Consider the following 8,702-nt stretch of genomic DNA (forward strand, 5'->3'; position numbering starts at 1 on the left):
CTTCCGAATTAAATAGTCGTTCAGTCTCGTAAATGGTAATGATGAAATGGTGACGTTTATTAAAACAAGAGCATGCATAAACGTCAAGCCAAGCAGAAATAACATTTACATCCGGGCATTTACTTGCTCGCAAAATACCATGCTCTCTAAATACGTATTTATGATTTTACGTTTGATATAGGATGGTTTGCTATATTTCACTACTTCTTGTTTCATTTCTTGGTAATTATTATAAAAAAAACTTTTCTTTTTGATAGCCTTCTAGTTTTTCAATCAGTTAAATTTTCCTTTCACATTTACTTGAGCAGAAACTTCTCTGTATCTGGCAAATAGACTTTCAACGCCTTCGGCGCTCTTGTTCTATTTTAAGTACCATTGACGTGCACCCTACAGCCACAAAATGTAATACCTCGCTAAATCGGCTTCTAGCATTCGATGAACCGGAACCAGTGTCGAACTCCGCTGTGATGTTATAAGAACACTAGATATGACTTTGTTTTCTAAAGATTGGATTATTAATGTGACTTATAGAGTGTTAACCTCTTTAATATGACAAAGTGACCTATTATATTACTTCACGTTATTGAACTCGTCCAAGATATCACTTGGAAAAATATGTTGACCCGGTTTAAAACATATTGGAGAAATCATTTGCCTCTTAAGTGTAAATACGGCTAATGGTGAAGACATATGACGCACAATGCACGACGAACGATGGACAAAACCACGTTGTGGCTGCTGATGCGAACTTAAACCAGAAAAAAACAGTCTTGACTCATGCATTTTGACAACACTTTACTTCATACATTTTTTTCGGCATAGCTGTATACGCCAGCTTTTCACCTTACCTGACCTTTGTAACTGTCCAATAAAATTCTAATAAAATTTCCCGCGGCTAGGTCAGAATGAATACACTTCATTTATCCCATAGGCTGATTTTATACGACCAGAACATTGGAAACATGTCCGCATCTTTGTAACACTGTTTTACGGCGTGGTCAGCATGAAACAATTTTATCTCTAATGAAAAGTCTTAAAAGATAGAACAGTTTTACACTCAATCTCAATCTCGACATCAATACAGTTTGTGCGTGCACCTTTTATTTTCAGACGATTGCCAGCGCGAGAGGCTATGTTCTCATATGTCAACATGTTAGCATGTAAAAGTATAAAAGAGCAGTGGAAGCGAGGCCTCACTTTAATGCATTGCATTTCAATCCGCGAGGTATCAGGGTCAATTCGCGGCCAGTGTGTGTGAATGTCAGAGTTTATATACAGGTCATCGCTGCGTCTTCACGACTACCTTATGTGCCGACCGGAGTTCGCGGCCAGTAAAATAATCGTTATTATAATAAAGACGCTATAGCGTGAACTAGGTGAACTTGAATTTTCTTTAGACCAGAAAGATGTTAAATGAAGATATCCAGCGATATAATTATGGTTTGTCAATATTAGATTCTTAATGTGTTTTCAACAATACCATGATAACTTTTATTTTTAATTAATTTAACAAAAATTATTCCACCATATTGACTAATGTATTAAGCATTGGCGCGATGATTCTCGATACTGTTTATAATCGAAATAAATAGCAATGCCCGACAAACCACTAAAACAGGTTTGTTCGAAGAATGCGCGTATAAATATTTAAAATATGTACGGATACTTCGCATGCGGCCGGTTGACTCACTTCCATTCTTCCTTTGGTTTTCTGTTTTGTATCTATAGGTTTATGACCAGCAATATTTAATAATGTAAAATAAGCCGCGAAAACTCCGCGTAACGTCCCGTACTGCGTGTGATGCAGCTAAGAACTGCACAGAAAAAGACATTCGCTATCCTTTTCTCTTTTTCATAAAACTATCCTTGATCTCATTCATTGACCTCTTTAAGCTCAAACCACAATCAACGCCGTATATCCTTTTTAAAGATATTTCTTGTTTATATATATTCCTGACAATTCTAAAAGAATTACCATTAGACAAAAAAGTTTTAGCTCTTAAGCGCATCATTTTATATCAATGAGAAACGTGGACTTATTGCACATATATTAAATATATATATAATTAATAAGGGAAACAATTCTCAAAATACGGACGCAAATAGTATGGTTCATACACTGCGCTTTCTATATTGAGACCTGTGTAACTATAAAATTTCAAGTTTATACCATATATACTTATCCAGATATGCCCTGAATTATATGCACTTGTTTGCTATGGAGCTTTAAGTATTAAATTGATACTTTTGTTTTTAATTTTTCAGAAAGGTTTTGGACAAAATAAAAAATTAAATCGACGGGAAAAAGGCATTAAACTTTTAAAGTAATGGCTCATGTTCGATGTCAATCCCCTTATTGGCATCTGCCTATCAACTATTTACTTTATAGTTGATATCTCTTAAAGTATTCGAGCTACGCCAAATATAAAATGAATGGCATCCGGCCCGTCATATGTAAAACCTGAAAGCAGTGAACATCCTCTTAGAATGTTGTTTTACTGGGTTATAATGACAAGATATTATTTAATGACTAGTTTAGATATAGCTAGTTAGTCATATCTTCTGTGATATAAAATCTTTTGCATGACGACAATGTTTGAATAGAAATTTATTGCACAATTGTATGTTTACTTAACAGAAATAACATGCACTACATCAAAATCAAGCTATGAAACACGTTAAAAAATTGTGTTCCTGTTAAGAAACCAATGTTGCATGCCCACGATGATCTGATCAAGCAATAGCGATGTTCCGTTTTTTTGCTGCCTTAAAAATCAAACGATTAAAATGTATAGCTGTTTAAAAAAAATAAATAACCGTTTCCAAACTTAAATATAGTGACATCCTGCTCTACACTACTTATGACACACCATGTTAGCTATTTATAAAATTGTCTTTAAGGCTAATATCTCTTTGAGTCGGTCAGATTGAATGCTGTTGATTTTATCATTGTATTATTTCTTTTATTGCATATTTAAACTTTATATTCACAAATCATATAATCTAAAATGAACAATCGTCTACGTTTATGAAGTGCACTATACGCGAAGTAACATACAATAAAAAGTATAATTTGGTAAATACAAGCACGTGGTTTGATTATCTTATCGATAAACTGTGAACCCTTTGACAAAAAAAAAACAACAACAGGCGTGGCTTTACATGTCTGTCTACTGAAAACTGTGCACATAAACAAAAAAATTCGTAAAATCAAAATCTAACGTCTTAGTTAATTATATTATGTCTCAGATAACTTTTTACAGAACACTTACCGTTTATATTCATTCCAAATATCAAAGAACATTCAGGTTTAAGATTGCATCGACTCCTGAAAGGAACAATTTTCTGATATAAATGTCAAGCACGTATTATAAAGAAATGGTGTTGGTCGAAACAAACAAACTTTTGATATTATTCTACTAGTATATGTATCATTTACAATCATTTCGAAAGGAACAGTTAGGTGGCTTATTGTTGTATCAGTTAAAAGGTAAACCTTGTGTATGCGTTGTCTGTTTTTGGCGATGAACCACATTCAGTTTAAACAGTTTAAAGGCGTTGGAAAATCAAGGTCTTGCTCATTAGCACACCCATGCCAATTAAACCCACGTCCATGTCCCAAATGAAGCTACTCGTATTCTCGGCTATTTGAGCACTACCAGGCAAATGTTCATTTTCCATCCGAGGACTATTTGGGCCAGACTGCATCATCTGTATCATGAATTTTAGAGCGTTATTCTCGATTAATGGCTTTTTTTCGCTATGACCGTCCACGTAACTAACCCAGCGGATGGCATTGTGCTTAAAGATGCTGAAATAATTTACCACTAAACGTTCGTATTCCAGAAACTGTTTCATGGTAATTTGTTTCTGTGAGTTAAATATAGAAAGTCGTTCTTATTTTCTAGCACTAGATCGTATTTGTTTAAAGTTTACGTATGTACAACATGCATTTTATCATTTGTTCTGTGAAAGCTGGTCATAATGCATGTGCGTAAAGTGTCGTCCCAGATTAGCCTGTGCAGTCCGCACAGGCTAATCAGGGACGACACTTTCCGCCTTAACTTGATTTTCGGTAAGGAGGGACTTTCTTGAAACTATAAATACCATTAAAGCGGAAAGTGTCGTCCCTGATTAGCCTGTGCGGACTGCACAGGCTAATCTGGGACGACACTTTACGCACATGAATTAAGCCCAGTTTTCTCACAAGAAGACAAATTTGTAAAGACTAACGTTCTATTTTTATCTAAGTTTCCATTTCAAGTTAAATGTGTCCACACATGGATATTAATTATTTTTTTAAAGGAGGTAATGTATGTCTGTAGACGCTATGAACGAATAGCAGCATTTATAATATTAAATGAAAACATTCGTTTTGTATGTCTTTCTTTACGTTTGTATGCCCAAACACATGCAAGGATTATATCCCGTGCCGTAAGTCTTTCAATCAGATAACATAGACTTTACTATTTAAATTATATTCTGTACAGACGAAATAGTCCGGCAGAAAATGACATATACCCGACATTGTGGTGTATAGTAAATGTTAAAGTGTTTTTTGTTGGGGAACATACTACTATGGAAAAATCCAAATGATGCCGGGCTGGTATCTTTGGAGGTTTTGCGAAATCCAAGATGGCGTCAAAGATTGCCGCCGTTTTTAGCATTTTGGCGTATATGGTGATATTATCATGACTTATCCATCATTTTAGATCTGTTCAGCCTAAAATAGAATGATGTTATGATGGTTAATGTTTTGAAAGTGAATCAATTGAAAAGATTAAAGATTATACGCAAGATGGCTGTCAATATGGTTGATTATGCAAATAAATGTACTTTAAATTCCATTTCCACTACATTGAATCAAATACCTAAACAAGAAGAGATTACTGACAAGGAAACTAAGAAACCATAATTAACAGACAAAAGTACTGCATACAACACTAGGTGCAAACATCGTGTACAAATATTCGTTAAGCACAAATTATTTACAGCCGTTTGATTTACATCGGGTTAAGCATGGACTACGCAAATTTATTTAATTATATTTTTAATTATGTTTCATAAACATTAAATAACCGTTTATCAACGTTACTTCCATTTGATGAGTGAAACGTGTTTTGAGAATACTTGTTGGGTCAGTAGGAACGCTTATTGCAAATAAAGGTTTGGAAGAGCTGCATGAGTCAACATCTTCTGGAATTCCCAAACTCCTAAATGGGAGAAATATACACAGAATGTACGGGCATTAGTGACGCTCGATTGGTCATTTTTTGGCTCGGGTACTACTTACATGTACCCCGGGTACTCTTAAGTATACTTACATGTACCCCGGGTACGGTAAATATACTAAAACGTACCCGGGAATTTTAACACTAAATCGGTCGTTTTCGGCTATTTTTTTTTATTAATTATGTTCACATTTATGTCAATTTTCTGTTAAATGGCCTTTATATTATCGAAACTCATACTGAAAAAAACATGTTGATGCAGTTTTCTTAAAGAGAAGTTTGTTAAATTATATAAACAATATCGTTTTACGGTAATTGGAAGCGCGTTTTACGACATCGGATTTTTGGCGGGAATACAGCTCGGGTACAGTAAAATATCGACCGGGTACGTTTAAGTATATTTACCGTACCCGGGGTACATGTAAGTATACTTAAGAGTACCCGGGGTACATGGAAGTAGTACCCGAGCCGACAATGACCAATCGAGCATTAGTGACAGAGGAATTGTCGCACAAGGTATTCATTAAGAATAATTTTCAGAAATTTGATGATCTAGAAATGTATCTTAACAGCATAGCATGTGCCGGTCGTACGTCTAAATTGTTGGTTGATGGTTTGATTAAGGCATGCTTTCTTATAATGATGTATGTTCGAGCAGAAAGAGAAGGTTTTTGGCCGCTGCACTTGGCATTAGTTAAGTTCATATTACCATACCTCTTGCTGCTGCTTATCCAAAATACTCGAGATACGGCCTCTTTTATCTAAGGTCAATGGAAAACATGCATTAAAGAGCAAAATACAATGTCTTAAAGGATGAGCATGTTATGATACATTGTCCGGAGGATATGGAATGTCATATGGAGCGACACGTTGAAGGAAACAACTTTTATAAGATATAGCCATGACATGAAGGGAATTATAGGTTCATCACTTCTACCTGAAACTCTCAAAGTTTTGAGTTTGAGCCTGCATATTTTTGCAACAGGTGGAAGAAGATCTGAGAGAAATGAGCTGTGCAAATTTAGTGGACACTGATGAACAACACAAAATAGAAGCGGGCGAAAATTAATGCAGATGATTAGGATAAATCAAGTATTCTGAGAAAGTTGCCAGAATGTATTGATTCGTTAGATCCAAGCAAGTATCCACCCATTCTAGTGAACATTGTGACTGGCACAGTAGCACCAACGTCTGCTAATGTTGACCAAGCAATAAGTATTGGCAAAACCCCAATGATGGAATTTGAAAACTCATGTCCGCACAATTTGTATTGATATATTTAAAACAGTTGAAACCAATGTTGTGTCTTGAAAGCAGATTAGGGGTGCAGACACCAAAGTGTTTGACATCAATCTGATTAGGGGTGCAGACACCAAAGTGTTTGACATCAATCTGATTAGGGGTGCAGACACCAAAGTGTTTGACATCAATCTGATTAGGGGTGCAGACACCAAAGTGTTTGACATCAATCTGATAAGGGGTGCAGACACCAAAGTGTTTGACATCAATCTGATTAGGGGTGCAGACACCAAAGTGTTTGACATCAATCTGATAGCACATTAGGGGTGCAGACACCAAACTGTTTGACATCAATCTGATTAGGGGTGCAGACACCAAAGTGTTTGACATCAATCTGATTAGGGGTGCAGACACCAACGTGTTTGACATCAATCTGATTAGGGGTGCAGACACCAAAGTGTTTGACATCAATCTAATAAGAGGTGCAGACACCAAAGTGTTTGACATCAATCTGATTAGGGGTGCAGACACCAAAGTGTTTGACATCAATCTGATTAGGGGTGCAGACACCAAAGTGTTTGACATCAATCTGATTAGAGGTGCAGACACCAAAGTGATTGACATCAATCTGATTAGAGGTGCAGACACCAAAGTGTTTGACATCAATCTGATTAGGGGTGCAGACACTAAAGTGTTTGACATCAATCGGATTAGAGGTGCAGACACCAAAGTGTTTGACATCAATCTGATTAGAGGTGCAGGCACCAAAGTGTTTGACATCAATCTGATTAGGGGTGCAGACACCAAAGTGTTTGACATCAATCTGATTAGGGGTGCAGACACTAAAGTGTTTGACATCAATCGGATTAGAGGTGCAGACACCAAAGTGTTTGACATCAATCTGATTAGAGGTGCAGGCACCAAAGTGTTTGACATCAATCTGATTAGGGGTGCAGACACCAAAGTGTTTGACATCAATCTGATTAGGGGTGCAGACACCAAAGTGTTTGACATCAATCTGATTAGAGGTGCAGACACCAAAGTGTTTGACATCAATCTGATTAGAGGTGCAGACACCGAAGTGTTTGACATCAATCTGATTAGGGGTGCAGACACCAAAGTGTTTGACATCAATCTGATTAGAGGTGCAGACTCCAAAGTGTTTGACATCGATCTGATTAGTGGTGCAGACACCAAAGTGTTTGACATCAATCTGATAAGTGGTGCAGACAACAAAGTGTTTGACATCAATCTGATTAGAGGTGCAGACACCAAAGTGTTTGACATCAATCTGATTAGTGGTACAGACACCAAATTGTTTGACATCAATCTGATTAGTGGTGCAGACACCAAAGTGTTTGACATCAATCTGATTAGGGGTGCAGACACCAAAGTGTTTGACATCAATCTGATTAGTGGTGCAGACACCAAAGTGTTTGACATCAATCTGATTAGAGGTGCAGACACCAAAGTGTTTGACATCAATCTGATTAGTGGTGGAGACACAAAAGTGTTTGACATCAATCTGATTAGTGGTGCAGACACAAAAGTGTTTGACATCAATCTTATTAGAGGTGCAGACACCAAAGTGTTTGACATCAATCTGATTAGTGGTGCAGACACCAAAGTGTTTAACATCAATCTGATTAGGGGTGCAGACACCAAAGTGTTTGACATCAATCTGATTAATTCAAGCGTGATTGGCTTACAAGCTAATTCAAGGGAAGATAATAATTAAAATATACAAAACCATGTGTTGGCTTCATAGTGTAGCAAACGGGCCCAGATTACTAGCTTATTTTAGGGGGTAACTGGTCTACGATTTTCAACAGCAAGTGTTAAATGTCAAAATGTTCGCATAGGTCTTTAGTTATTGAAAACGACTTTCGTTTTCTCCAAATAGGTCGGAGATGGTAAAAAAACAAGATGGCGTACATCATGGCCGACACTAATATGTAAAGGCAAAATTAAATCAACCATATCAGTTTAAATAAAATTTATTTTGAATAACAAGACCATAATGTATTAAAGTAATTTAATATTGTATATTTATACAATACATTATTAAGAACAACTCAGTTCATAAATAAAAAAAATGTCAAGGTCAAAACGAAGGTCAAAGGTCAAATTAGTGTCTATTATAACACTTTTTTGCACTTAAATGCAAGAAAATAATAAATAACACACAAACAGTGCAATTTATATTACCAACATCATTTACGGAGTATTATC

The sequence above is a fragment of the Dreissena polymorpha genome, chromosome 1 (genome assembly GCF_020536995.1).
Source record: "Dreissena polymorpha isolate Duluth1 chromosome 1, UMN_Dpol_1.0, whole genome shotgun sequence".
In the NCBI taxonomy this organism is placed as follows: Eukaryota; Metazoa; Mollusca; class Bivalvia; order Myida; family Dreissenidae; genus Dreissena; species Dreissena polymorpha.